Here is a 14,900-nt window from a genome sequence, read left to right as displayed (position 1 = left end):
GGAGGGGGAAGGGAGGGGGGTGGGGAGGAAGAAGAAGGGGTCGCCTCCCCGCGTAAAGTCCCCGTTTATCCTGCCGCGAGCGCGGATCCTTCGATCCTGTATCTCGGGCTGCGCGTTCGTCTGGGGGGAACGGATTATTATCCAAACGGTGGACGGTAATCCGTTTACACAGCGAGGATTCCTTCGGGGCGCACGTACGGTACGAGTCGCGATTTATGACAGGGGGTGATCGCGCTGCCGCGTGATAAAACGCGACGCGGTTGAGCGACATGGAATCATTAACGGGCTGGCTGAAAACGGTAAAGCTGCGCGGCTGTTAACTATGCGATAAGATATGAATACTCGTCAAACGTTTTTCGCGTTTTTGGTAAGTTCGCACGACACACGCGGGACGCGCGCCATTCACCGTGCGCGTATAAAGGCGGCATCAATGGGGGAGTGTATGCGAGGAGGGAAAGCTATAATCGTTTGCTCGATGCGCGTATTAACGTATTCGTGCTTAAATTTGCGGAATTCAAAAGGTCCATTGTTAGCCGCACAAAAGCCGGAAGCGTCAAAGTGTCTAATGGTTTAAACAAATATTTATATCCCCTTTTTATTTTGAAGGATTAGCACCGTGTATACGTAATTAGAGAGGAATTATCCATCTCCGTTTCTCGCAATTTTCCCGCGGGGATGATTAATCTTCAATCATTTGAGCTTGACGAATTCACGGAATTTGAATTCAATACACTGTGAATACTCTCATACATTTACACATCGTATATACTCACGTGTACAGAGACGTTTCTGCAAATAATAATGCAATAAATATTTGAGGAAAAGTCGAAGCGCAAAATACGAATTAATTTAAGACTAAAAATAATAGGGATAATAATTAAATCCGTGTATGCGCATTTGATAAATGGCGCAGACTGGCAGAAGCGAAAGCTCAATTTTAATTTATATCTCTTAATTAAAATAAAAATAATTTTCTCGTTTGCGATTAATATCGAGTATCATTCACGTGTTTCGCATGTTCTGCAAGCGCAATTGGTCAACTTCATGTACCGTGCGCAGCTCAATAAAGCATATACACGCAATAACGTATAATATCGATCTGATTGAGGAGGAGGTATGTTGGCCTCCATTGAACTTGGGATTTCTTTCAGTCGGCTATATCAGTCCACTTGTCTGCCGTCGATCAAAGAGGGATCCTTGTGAATTCCTCGACGAGAGAGTTTCTCTTTGAACTCTAGATTCTTTCGAGGACACTTTGCTGCTCATCGCTGAAAACAATCGTGACTCTCCATTCGCCTTTTGAGATAATGTATCATCCGTATACGTGCCCTCTTGCACATAATCAATACCTCTGAAGATTTCTCGAAGACGTGATAATCGTACTTTTGCAGGCAGATCGTACTTTTCGTTCACCCTTGTCATTTCCATTTTTTCGCTATTCACGATTTTGTATTAGAAGAAGAGCTGTGTGCGTGAACGTTTTTATTAATTATGTATTTTACGTATATCGTCGTTATTATCATTTTTTACCATCTAGTATCATGTCTGATTAATTATTAATTTATTTAATAATGCAGAAGACTGAATTAATAGATACGATATTTTAGCGTTATCCGTGTTTATTGCTGTATAGATAAATAAATAATAATACATTCGTTCTTGTAGCGCTTCGTAAAATATAATATTTTAATTTCTGCCGATAACGATATATTAATGTAGGATAATATAATAACCGCGAATAACGAATATCAATTTTGAAAGTGTATATTTAAATATATTCGCAATTAACGATTATTAACAATAATTGTATTTGCCTTTTGATGATTAAATACTTATCGAAAACGTTTAAATTCGTATTCATAGATAAGGATTGCATAATACGAATGTAATTGTTTCAATTTGCAAAATATACGTAAATATTTTAAAGTTCATATGATTACTTTAGCGAAATCTAACATTACTATTACGTTGTACATCTCGCGTGTTCCATCCAAGTACATTTGCTGCAGAATTTTTGCGGAATATTTTTGCGTCGGGATATATCGGAAATATAATCATCAACGAGAACGGATTGTTACGCGTCCTCGAGCTATCTTTAATAAATTCGCTGACGACGATGGTTCGCGATTGTTATTGAAATCGATGGTTATTAAGGGCGGCCATTTTAATGCGTCCCTATTACTTTTCACGTAGCAACTGTACGTCGCGCGGAGGAGAACTAGGAGATCGAATGGTGTGAGCGTGACCGGAATAAAACAGCGTGAGGACACCGGCGCGCGGCGCGGCGGCAAGAATTAAAAAGGTGTGCGAACGTTGGCGCGTCTCGAGGTTGGCGATCCCTCGATTACTCCTGATAATAGATAGTAAAGGATAATGCACGGTGATAAAGGATAACCTCACGTACCTCGGGATAATATTCCTGCAAAGGGTTTTCTCGATTTTTCGCGAACATCCTGCGATAAAACTAACAAGATGACGGTCTGTGAGATAATTGGGAGACTCTTAAGGGTTTCAGTGCGTTTCCCGCGTTCTTAAGAGTCACAAGCAAGTTCCGAGGAATTTGTGAGGATATTTATTTTGGACAAACACTGCCGGTTCTTTCGAACAGTTTGACGTCGCCTGCGTCGATTCTGTGAGTTTTATTGTTAGTGATATGTCGATATTAGCAGCGAAATTTTAAGTGCAATATCATCGATTAATTTTACTGTGGGACATCCTGACTCATCGAGAATTATTGAAGGTAATTATTATGCGTATTTTAAGATTAATACCTTTTTATTATTTAAGACGTATTGAGCACGCTATTAATTTGGACGCTATTATTAATCAGTAATGTATATCTGCCTATTTACGGAAACACGAAGGAAGGTTATTTCGCGAAAATATTTTCCGCAAAGACAATGTCGTAGCTCCCTGGTTCATGCTAGTGAATATATTTGTTCGAGGAACCAATGTACGAGGGCGTATAAATTCTTACTTTTCTCTTGCCTTTCCGCTTGGAGGCATTGTATCCGGCGGAATCTAAGGAAACCGCTGTTGAACGAGGCAAAATAGGGAGAATTTTACGACTGCTATAAATATATAATTAATTAAAAGATAAAAAGAAAAGCGCGAATTTTTATCTTTTTCATTACTACATATATTTTTAGTATATTATTTTCTCGTACATGTATACTTAATTTTTGTATCTTTTGATTTTCTATATTAAAAAAAATGAATACTTTAAATAATGTAATTTTAAATACTGTATCTTTGAGATTCACTTAATTAACTGGTCGGACTGAAATATATTTATGTTATACTGCAGAAGATATCAGTCTATTATTTTATTATACCGTCTTCGGGAAAAACGGAACACTTTCTTTATCTGTCTATATGTCAACCTCATCCATAAATCCGGGGTGGGGAAATCCGCCGCGCGACTTTTCAGTGTGTTCGATTGTTCGGCGGAAAATCTCGGAAATTTGTGCGACGTTCGGCGGAACATTGGTTTCACGCCGCCGTGTATCGCTGATTCCGCCGGTGCGATAAGTACCGTGGATGCAAGGGAACCGGAAATTCCCACAATCTGCGATCCCGCGTCGATCCCCTTTACTCCCTCTTCCGAATAGATCCGCTTCTGCACTCTCTTCTGTTATGTTGTTGCTCAGCTATTCTTCCGCACACATTCTCTTCCATCAAGCCTTTCCTCTTCATTTCTTCCGCTTTTCCGTTGCTCGTTTCTGCCGACATTGTTGTGGGAAAGTGTAGCTATCCGCAATGCTGCACAGTAGATAGCAAGATTGATTTATCCATGTCGAACTTGCGGTCTACGTTTAAAATTTATATGTCTACATTAATTTTTTTATTTTTTGATAATGTATATATTATTTTTATGCATCAAATTCGAGAAATTCTACAGATAAGAGCAGAAATGATAATATTGCATTTTATGAGTTTATGAAAATTATTAAGTTTTCTATAAAGTAAAATACATATAAATAACATACGCATTAATCAATAATATAAATTTTATACAAACTTTTCTGTTTACATTTTGTATTATTAGTTTTTAATTTTTGTGCACAAATAACGTTATCAATAATTTAAAATATGTATATCTCTTTAGAATGTTTTTACCATATATTCAATGTAAAATATGCAGCAAAGTCATGAAGCGTTATATTTTGAAATATTATAAATATTATTTTAGATATTATTTATATATATCATATATATATGTGTGTGTGTGTGTGTACATTTAACACTGTTTTTTATACGTTATACGTTATCATAGTAAAAGAACTTTGCTGACTTCGCACTTTTACTTTACATATAAAAATTTTGTCTGCAATATGTTTGTCTCGCTTCATTGTCATGGTCTTTTATTCAAAATTTTATTACTTGTCCTGTACTTCAGGCTTCTTTCTTTTCTTCTTTTTCTCTTTCTTTCGCCTTGTACTTTCATCTGAAAATATTCATGGAAATAAGAAGAGCAGGAGAAGTTATTGTATGCTGTGAAATACTTTTCTGAGATCAGCCACGTTGATCCTTTTACTGCCGGTTCGATAAGTCTCGAACTTTCGCACTTTCGTCGTAAGATTTCTCTGCCGCTTCTAAGAATCTGTCCGCGCAAAGATACGTTCCATATATATCCTCTTCTTGACGTCGTAATACGAGTCCGAATCCGCGCATAAAGGTAAAAAGATGATTTCTCAATTCTTCGAATGAGTATTAAATAAACTTTATTAAAAATATTGAACAAATATATCAGTTTATTAATTTTGATCATTTAAGAGTATTTAAATACAGGATATCCAGTAAATTAGAACACAATCGACAAGGAAGAGTTTTTTTTATGAAGATTTATTCGTAAAACTAATTATAATTCCTATCTTTTATAATTGATAATACCGAGATACTCAAGAAATGGATGTCTGATAAAGGTGATGCGATTGTAAGTTTCGATTCTTCTCTAAGTATTTGTCGAATTTTTTCTTATCCCATTTGAACAGTCATGAACTTTGAAGTTTCGAGATAAAGATCAGAGATATTACTGAATTTTCGAGGATCGATCCTTTGGACGTTTTGATCCTTTTATTTCTACATCGATAAATCGCGAGCTTTGGCAGATTCGCCATGAAATTTCTTCGCAATCACCTCCTGTAAATCTTACAAAGGATAACCTACAAAGTTCTGTTCTTTTTTCTGCGCCACATCGTGATAAGGGACAACGACGGAGATTCGTTCGAATCCTTCGGATCTCTCAGTCAGCCCGCTTTTTCCCTCTCTCTCCTCCGTTGTTTAAAAATACTGCTTCTAAAACGCGAAAAACGTCGATACGGGATAGAGACCGCTCGTGGACGGTTCTTTCGTCTGGATCCGATAAATCTTAAACTTTGACATTTTTATTACGTAACTCCTTTGCTACCACGTGCGCATAAATCCCTTTGACCCTTTCCTGATTCACACGGTGGCTCGATCTTTTTGCAATCACGTTGCAGGCTCTTGTTACGGTGTACAAACTCCTCCTCCTCCCCCCTCAACCCTCGTTCGCTTATTACAGCTTTTCCTTTTCAAAATTGTGCTTACGTCGGACGTAGAACAGCGCGGCTTTTTTTTTTCTTTACACCCCGCACATCGAAACGTGTTTTCGTCGAGCGTGCAAGTTTCGTTTTTGACGGAAAGCTCTCCTCAACAGCTCCGCGCGTTCGGTTTGTCCGATAAATCTCGAGCGCCGGAGCGATAATCCATAAATCTCGCCGCGGCAAACTCCCCGTCCGTCGACTTTTCGCGACGTCTTGACCGCAAGCACATCGACGTCTCTGTCTTGCCCCGGGACCTTCTTTCTTCGTCTTCGCGGCGCGTTTTGCTCGGGCTCCGCTCCGTCTCTCGGGTGAAAATATTTTTACGGGGCGCGCAGAAGTTCTCGGGCGCGCGCGCGTCGTGCCGTTTCGCTCTTGTAACTATCAGTCCGATAAATCTCCAAAACTTCGGGAGAGACCGCGCCATGTTCCATAAATTTGCCAGTCCGTTCTCCACGAACTCTCATCGCCGTTCGACTTTTCCTTGTCCTGGTCGGCACCCTGATGTGTCCATCGCGCGATAACGTCGCTCCGAGTTTATAAACGCGTCTCTTTCAACTTCACGATACGATCCCCTTACGCTCTTTTCTTTTTCAATGCTTTCCCTTTTTTTTCTCTTCTTCTTTCGCTCATCGCTTCTCACTTAGCCCTCACTATTCCTGTTATCCGAGCGATATCCCGGTAGTCGAATATCGCGTATCGGGCAGCTTCTGTATCTCGCTTTTTTTTTGCCGGTCGACTCCGGAATCCAGCTTACCTCGCAGTTTTCGCGGGCGCACCCTTCGCTCGGCGCGACAAAATTTTTTCGGCGAGCGCGTAAATACGCCACGACAGCAAGAACGACGCGATCAAACTTCCCGTCTGCGATTCCCGTAACAAGCCGCGTTCTCGAACGACCCGGAACATGCCGACGTTCGCAACGTAAACTTGAAAAAAGTTTGCGCATCTTGTTTTACATGTACGATGCATGCGCGGCGAGCATCCTAAAATTTTTGTATGCAACGCTTTTTACGCCGCCGATGAACATATTCATGCGCACGTATATGCCACGTGAACGAAACGTGACACGTCAAACAAAATTTGCAATATCGCTATTGCGATACGTTATGGATATCTCTCTGTTCTCCCTCGCCTTACAAAGGGGTGGGTTGCTTTAAATTCGATAACGTCCCACTGCAAAGCCTCCACGGCCGCGTTAGACTTTACCTCTATCGTCTTTCGGGACCGAAATTCGAGGACAGTATCCCAATTTACGGGGCGGCTTTACGTCCCGGCGGAAAACTCGAAAATGACTCGACGTAATCCTCGTAAATTTCACGAAGCACCGCCGAAAAAAGGAAAACAAGGGGGAGAATCTCAATGGAGTTCTCTTCCACTGCCTACTTATCAGCGGCAGATGTTGCCGACCCCCATGGGGAAAATTTTTCTCTCCGTGGACAAAGGAATAAAATTTTTACGAGTCTCTCGGTTGCCGAAAATGAGATAAAGTCTCTGACTGAAGCTCGTGATTAGATGGAATCGAATACGCGATTCGTATCGGTGGCATGTTCGCTCGTACAGAATATTTCGAAGAACAGAATTTAAGCTTATATGCTATGTTTTTTGCGAAGTCAAATATAACAAGCATTATAACGTCTAATATTAGGAAATCATTTTTGTATTTAAACTATTTTATAAGATAATCAAATAAAATTTGAAGGAGAATTATGTTTAAAATAGTACATATTATTTAGATGACACGAATATTTGAAAAATTGACTTCTCAATTATTTTGTACAAAGTAATTTTTCAACATTGATTTGTCGAAAGTTTTACCCGCGAGTAAAATGCTTCCTTTTTTCCACAATTTCATAGAGAGAGGGGGAGGGAGGGGAGAGGGAGAGAGAGAGAGAGAGAAAGAACAAACAAAAAACATTTGTTCTTCCTCGACACATTTTGTCAAATAAACCTCACAAAATATTGATTGCCTCGTTAAAACGAGCAAAGTTAAAAGCTGGTTTTTGACTTGGCATCAATCTCTTTTTCTGCATGTATGGAACTATAATGATGACCTGCGATTTTTTTAATATTTTGTTTTATCACGTGCACATACACACACGTACGTTCCGTTTGCAGCTTAAACGCTGCAAAGTCTACTATTTCTGAGGCGGTGCTTATCGTACTGCTTTAACCTCGATTTCCACGCTACGATAACGACACGCACATATCACGCGAGACCACGCTCTCTCGCAATTTCACCTTTACATATATCAATGCGATCTCGACTTGACACCTGGAAAGTTTATAATTCTAATTACGTGTTCCCTTGATATCAAACGCTGTAAACGATACAGGTGATAAACACAGAGAGAGAAGCAAATGTGGAGTAGCATTGTTTTCATTTTGAAAACAATACTATAGAGAATTTATTACTCTCTGACTCTTATTATAGAATGGATGGATGCGATATGTAATTAAATTCATAAATTGTGCGATACTAAATTAGAGATGTACGCCAATAATTTCAAATTTTTCGATATTTATTTAAATAACTATTGCAGCAGTTAAATATTGTTCAGATAAAAGAGCTGTACACAATTAGGTTGTGCTCCAATGTTTATTAACTCTTTTCATTTAGATATAAAATGTGATTGTATATTTGTTTGTATATTTCACACAATATTGTCATTTAAATTCACATTTTAGTTGTGCGTAATTTAAATTCCGTACAAAATTACTGTTATTTTATAATAGCGCTCATGAAATTTGAATGAGTCCGAATTTTGCAACTTGAATAACATGTTCTGTCTTATTTTGTCTCCATTTCTTTCAACCATAATCTATTTTATGGTTTTTTCAGAAAGTGCCGTACATTCGTGAAACTCATGATTTGCGTCGTTCATCTTTCTACGCATCTTTCATGTCAAAAGTAGAACTGCAGCGTGTAAAAGCGTCGCAAAATCCCTTCTCGGACACGTCGATATCGGTGCTCGTGTAACGAAGAATAAAACCATAATACGAGCATCGAGGGAAGGTGCGATCATCACTCGGCATGAAGGGTGAGTACTACTTATAGATTTTTTTTTAAACTTTAACCTGTTTTTACAGTCGCAACTACAATTTATTTATCGAAATTAATTATTGCGATACGAACAAATGAGGCAAACGGCTCTGTTAAATTATTTTATTACGAGTTCTGCAGCGAGTCCGAGTCTGTAGGAAAATATAGGAATATTATTTAACTATAAGCGCTACTTTTTTACTTTAAAAATGATACTTTTGATCAAAAGTAATTTATTAAACCTTCGGGAGCTCCAGTTATTTTTTTTTTGTTTAAATACAGATGGTTGACATAGTCGAGCAGCGAGACAAGCAATCAAAAACACGCTCGAGTACTTTGTCGATGTAACCGCGTCCCAGGAGTCACGCGTGAATGCGAAACGAAACGAGCGGTAACCGTACGTGTGCAGCGAGTTCACTTCGCTGTTTTATGGACAGTCGATTTGATGAATTACATTGAACGATTCATTTCGCGTGCAAATAAATTTTGCGGTGCGTAGTTTAATAACGCCGATAAAAATCTTTCTCAACGCGGCTTACAACTCAATTGTCAACTTTTACGCGAATTGGTGTGTTGAAGAGATATACATATGCGAGGTTTCAACCGTGTAACATTTGCAATGAGCGATCTTTTTACAATTTTAATTTCTGTCAAACCGATTCATATATATGATGTTTATTGTTTAAAACCGTAATAACAAAATATCGATTATAATAAAACATTCATTATTTAAGCTTACATTTTTATTAAAATGCTCTACTCTATAAGCGTTTACTCTATATACGTTTTATTATTCATGCAGAAAAACTGTTGACAGAGTAATCTTATTTTGGAATATTCCTTCTTTTATTTGTACAGAAATATTTTATTGCAAAATGTTAAAGATTTGTGTGAGTTAAATAAAGTCAGTTTTGCAAATATTTTATTCTTTCTTAAATAAATTATGAAATTATACATTCTTCTTTCTAAACAAAATCAATTTTAACGTTCGAAAAGTAATCATTCTAATAAAATTTATTCAGTTGCTTGTATTATTCTGTTAACGTGAATAATAGAGGTCCTCTATCCTCAGTTTATTCTAGAATATCTTTTCGTCTATTTGTACAGAAATATTTTATGCAAAATGTTGAAAGATTTATGTGATTAAAAAAATGTCAATTTGCAAAACTATGTATTTATTTATTCTTTCTTTATTTTTTCTTAAATAAATAACAAAATTGTTTATTATTTTCTTTAAATCAAAATTGCTCACAATTAATGTTGAAAAGTAATCGTTCTAATTCAATTTATTCGATTGCTTGTATCATTCTATTAGCTTGAATAATAGAAGTCCTATCGTAAAGCGATTACAAAACGACGCTCGATATTATATCGTTTGGTAATCAAAATTGTATTTCACACGCTACCGAAATATCATTCAAAATGCAAAGTGATGGCAGGTATCGCGATCAGTGACGAATATGCACATGGTTAGTGGATTACACCCTTTAGTGGTTTGTGCGCTCCCGGAAGTATTAAAGTCCTGCGGCGGCAACTCCGTGAAAATTTCCGGAATTTCGCGTTGGTTCTGCGAAAAGCGGACCGGCGACGAGCATTACGTGGCCATAGAGTAACAGCTGTTTTGCATTGCGACTGAATTAGTCGGTGGCGCGTGCATACGGAATTGAATTCAACATTTCACTGGCGCTGAAAATCGTCGCTTATTTGCGATATTTACGCTTCGGCCGCCAAGTTCACCTGCGCTTCATGACGATCACTCTTTCACTTACAGTTACAAAGTAGATAAAAAATTTGGCCGGAGTTTGACCTTGTAATGTTGGCAATTTGTAGAGATCATTTGCTAATTAAAAAACAGACGCGAGCAGTGGCTTGTCATTCATTATTCATAAACCGTAAGTCATTTGAGCTGTGCGGTGGACTCGATTAAAATGTCAGTTTGCAAAAGCGATTTGTTGATTCGACGCTAATTAGCAAATGGCTGCTTATTATGCTAACATAAAACTGGAAACAAAATTTTGAACACATCAACAAATTTATTGATAAAATTGCGTGTAATGGATTGAATTAAACAACAAATTACTGAGTAAATTTGCTGATGTAGTGCTGAAAAAATTGAAGTTTTGAAAATTTCTTCAAAATATTTACCGGAAATAAATTGCTTTTACTCAGAGAAAAATTATTGCTGGACGTTCGCTATTTTCCGATTTTCTTCCAAGTTATTTTTGCAAAATCATTTTACGACAGCAGAAGTCAGATTGTAGTCGAATTGATGAATACTACAGCACACATTTGTTCAATCACGTTCAATCGTTTACCACGCAGCGGTCGGGCTGTGTCGAATAATCGAACATGAAGTAATTGGCATGATTCAAGGTGCGTCCCGGAGCGCGCTAATCGAATCTTGTCTCTGCCTATTATAATTAAAGTTCTCCACGTTTATTGGCCCCATGTGGCATATTTACAAAATTCGACAAGTTCGAAATTAAATTACAAGATGGTGCCAAGAAGGTCCCCTCTATTGACGATTAGTACTATCTAGACTTTAATTGGTTTATGTTACTGAAATATAATATTAAGAAGGGAGTTTTGCAAGTGTATCATCACAGTATTAAATATATCTATAATATTAGGTAATTTGTGTGTGTTTTAAGGAGAAGATATAATATAAATTTATAATATGAATAGTCAATCGTAGACAATAATATTTCACTGAAGTGATTATTATTAGAATATATAATATATTGGAGAAATTTTGTATTTTAATTTTTAATATGATTAACGTAATTGAATTTCTAGTTGAAAATGAGTCGTAAGAGAAAATTAAAAATTGATCAATTTTAATACGAGAAGCATATAGTTAATGCTATATGAGATATAGCGATTAATTTTCAACTGTCTCAGCTGCGCATGGACTGATGCGAAGTGCAAATCTCTCTGTGCGACTGAGCCCACGATTAACTGCCCTTATGGTACAGCTATTTGTATGCGTAAGTGTACGTCGCAAACGGTACATCGCTATCGCAAATCCGATACTGAATTATCTCGATGATAGCGTATCGCGGATTCCGGCTTGCATACACCGATCCATAAATCGTTTCGCCAGCTTTATGTCGCAATATGAACGCTCGTAAATTCGAAATTAGCTTTAATTCTTTTTGGCACTCACAGTTAGATTATATAGTTGCTCGAGTTGTTCATTGCAAGCTCGTTTAGATATCTATGTCGGGTCTTCTCATACTTGTGTACCTTTTCTTAAAATTAACAAATAACATTGATCGTACAATATTAATTCAGGGCGATACATAATATTAAATTACAAATTATACGAATGATTTTAATACAGAATTACTAAATATATCCATATATTATTGTTGATGTACGTATATATAAAACACTCCATAAAACTTATCAACATAAAACTTGATATTTATACGTTCTACTAAAATTTCCTCTTGTTCCCTTGAAAAGGTAATAAATTTGAATATTCCTAAAGAAGACGGCACTGTCTTCTGAAAAGAATACGATAGCATAAAACTTAACTTAAGTAATCTAACCTAGTTGTTTAAATCTAATTGTAAGTAAAGATAATTGATAATTTAGTGCATAAACAAACTTCTTCTCATACAGTCACATTGCCACTGATACAAAACTGCCTCTCAAATTTTAAATACTATTAACAATAATTTCAATAAGATGAAAAATAAATTAAGGAAAATTGTCAAAGACGGTATTGGTGTCTAATAATAATGTGGCGATTGCATCGCACAACCCATATTAGTATATAAAGAAAAAGCGAGAATATTATCTAGCCTGCGAAGACACATATACACTTAGATACATACACATGTACATAGATACGTATATATACATATCTGACACACAAGACAAGCGGATTGGTTAGTGCGGAGATCCTTATTTACCTTTGATGAAGTATTCCGAGAGGACAAAAGCGTTAATATTATTAAAATTTAATTGTGTTCTCGAAAGCTCAATAATGGGACTTTCGTTGTTTGGAAAGTGGGGACTTCGCGCAGCCGATCGGAAAAAAAGTCAGGAAACAAAAAGTCGTTTGAGAGACACCAAGTAACACGGTCGCAGTATAATAAATGCTTAATTTCAAAACTTTAATTCAGCACATATAAATTTTATTAAACTGACATTAAACCGATCCTTTATATAAACTGGCTTCCTATAAAATAATAGACATTAAAACCTAAAATAATATTTTCTAGTTTTAAATTTCAGATACAGTAAATTGCGCGCCGATTGCTTTTAAGAACGTAATCATAATCTAAAGCTAAATATTACTACAAATTAAAATGTTCGTTAATTCGATGATACTACAAGCATTCATATTGCAAACATATTGCGAAAAATATTCGGATTTAGACAATAACTAAAGTATTTAAACAATATCTATTTTCGATCGTCTTTGGCGATTTCCCATTATTTGTTGTATACATATACAGCGATCTTATTGAAATTATTGTTACTACATGCACGCCTTTCAATGCGTTTTCTTTTATAAATATTGGTTATTGCAATAAATATTATTATAGCCTTAGCGATCAAATGAGTAAGACACTCGCCCCGGATTGGGTTGGGAGGTTCTCAATTCAAACTTGGCAGAGGTAATATTTTTCGCAATATTCTTTACAATGTTAGGATGCTTGTAACATCATCATCAATTAACGATCATTTTAATTTGTGATAATATTTCAGCTTCAGATTATGATTGTGTTCTTAAAAATAATTGGCGCGCAATTTATTATAACTGAAATTTAAAATATTATTAGACACCAATATCGGTTGTCTTTGACAATTTCCAATTTACGTCAAAAATTGCAACAGTTTACCACTTCCCATTGCGCAGCTCTGGGAGATGACGACGACATTTTTAACATAAAATCCACAATTTCGAATTTTACATATCACAATATCTCCGCTTGTAGGGTACATAGAGGAAAAATAAAAACACTTTTATTATGTAATTTTAACCCAAACTATCGACTAAGACTACTCAGAATTTAATCGGTTTAGCCGTTATTGAGAATTCGAAATCCGCGTGCTTGCAACTCGCGCGTATAGATATACGCATATACACTTTGGCGCGGGACACTACCGTGCCTCTTGATAATTTTTTACACTATGCATCTTCTTTCATTACGTTTAACGCATGTCATTGTCTCGAAATGGAAGTGTTATAGATCACCCAGACTCGATAATGAATTATCTCCGGTAATATACGACAGTCGAGAGGCCGTTCGCATGGGGGATAAATTGTTTCCGTTGTTTTTGTCGCGTAATATAAGCGGCGGAATGCACACGAATTTACATTGCTTTAATTACGTCTTCTTGTGACGAATATTTTGCCCAGAGCAGTGCAAATGTTCCGCAAATATTTGTCTCGCCGGCTTTTAAATGCGCGGGTATGATTGCGCGAAATTTCAGCGAAAAGCGCGTCCGCATAAGCGACGGAGCTGCGTACCATCCACGTTACGATCGCATTTCATCATAGTCCGTGTTGCATTTGGAGAGTACAGGTATTGGAATTGTTGTTTTAAAACTGCATCTCGCTATATAGGGAAAGCTTTCTCATCACGATGTGATATTTTTATTTTGCTTTACTTTTAACTATTTAAATATAATTTCTACGATGTTGTTTGCACTTGCTAGGAAGAAAACGGTTTTTAAAAATTTATTTCACATTCGCAACTCGGACTTCTAGATCTGTTTGCATTTTGAGTTTTAATTTACATTATTTGCATTAAAGCTGCAATAACTTCTACTAAAGGCTCGGTTATTACATATTTCAGATTTTATATGCATTACAAAATATTATGTTCTTTGAATTAATTCTACATGAACATAAACTTGAAATATATCATACATATCGATTTTTTTATCGTGAACGCAGAAATGTAATATCATCTTTAGTATAGTTCTTTGAGGGAGAAATGAGCCGGGTTGACGGAAAAGAAACGTCTGACAGAGACAGATGTGCGGGTGATCAATTCTCATTTCAGAGATAATAAAATTACTGCTGCTTTAATATCCCGCGTTAGTTCAAGATTCGCATTCGTCAAACCATGACGTTACAAGTGGAATGGTGCAACAGCGGTTCGATTTCGATCAGATTCCTAAGTAGCATATGTTGGTTTTATATTTCCTAAACGATCATGAAATATTAGATATGTTTAGGAAACATATCACACTTTTGCTTTAAAAATTATACAATTCAAAAATTAAATTTCTCAGAAAGAGAAAAATTATTTTTCAATTTGATAGAAAATTAC

The 14,900-nt window shown here is 36.6% G+C and overlaps 1 long non-coding RNA gene across 1 annotated transcript; it reads left to right on the top strand.

Moving 5' to 3' along the window:
* The first annotated feature begins 2,245 nt into the window (after positions 1-2,245).
* LOC105456217 lies at positions 2,246-9,273 on the top strand. The gene is made up of 3 exons (XR_975221.1): positions 2,246-2,740; positions 8,404-8,602; positions 8,887-9,273. It is a non-coding gene; the product is annotated as an uncharacterized LOC105456217 (long non-coding RNA).
* Positions 9,274-14,900: the final 5,627 nt, after the last annotated feature.

Source organism: Wasmannia auropunctata, unplaced genomic scaffold, assembly GCF_000956235.1.
Source record: "Wasmannia auropunctata unplaced genomic scaffold, wasmannia.A_1.0 LD335736.1, whole genome shotgun sequence".
NCBI lineage: Eukaryota > Metazoa > Arthropoda > Insecta > Hymenoptera > Formicidae > Wasmannia > Wasmannia auropunctata.
This window is presented reverse-complemented; position numbering and strand designations above follow the sequence as displayed.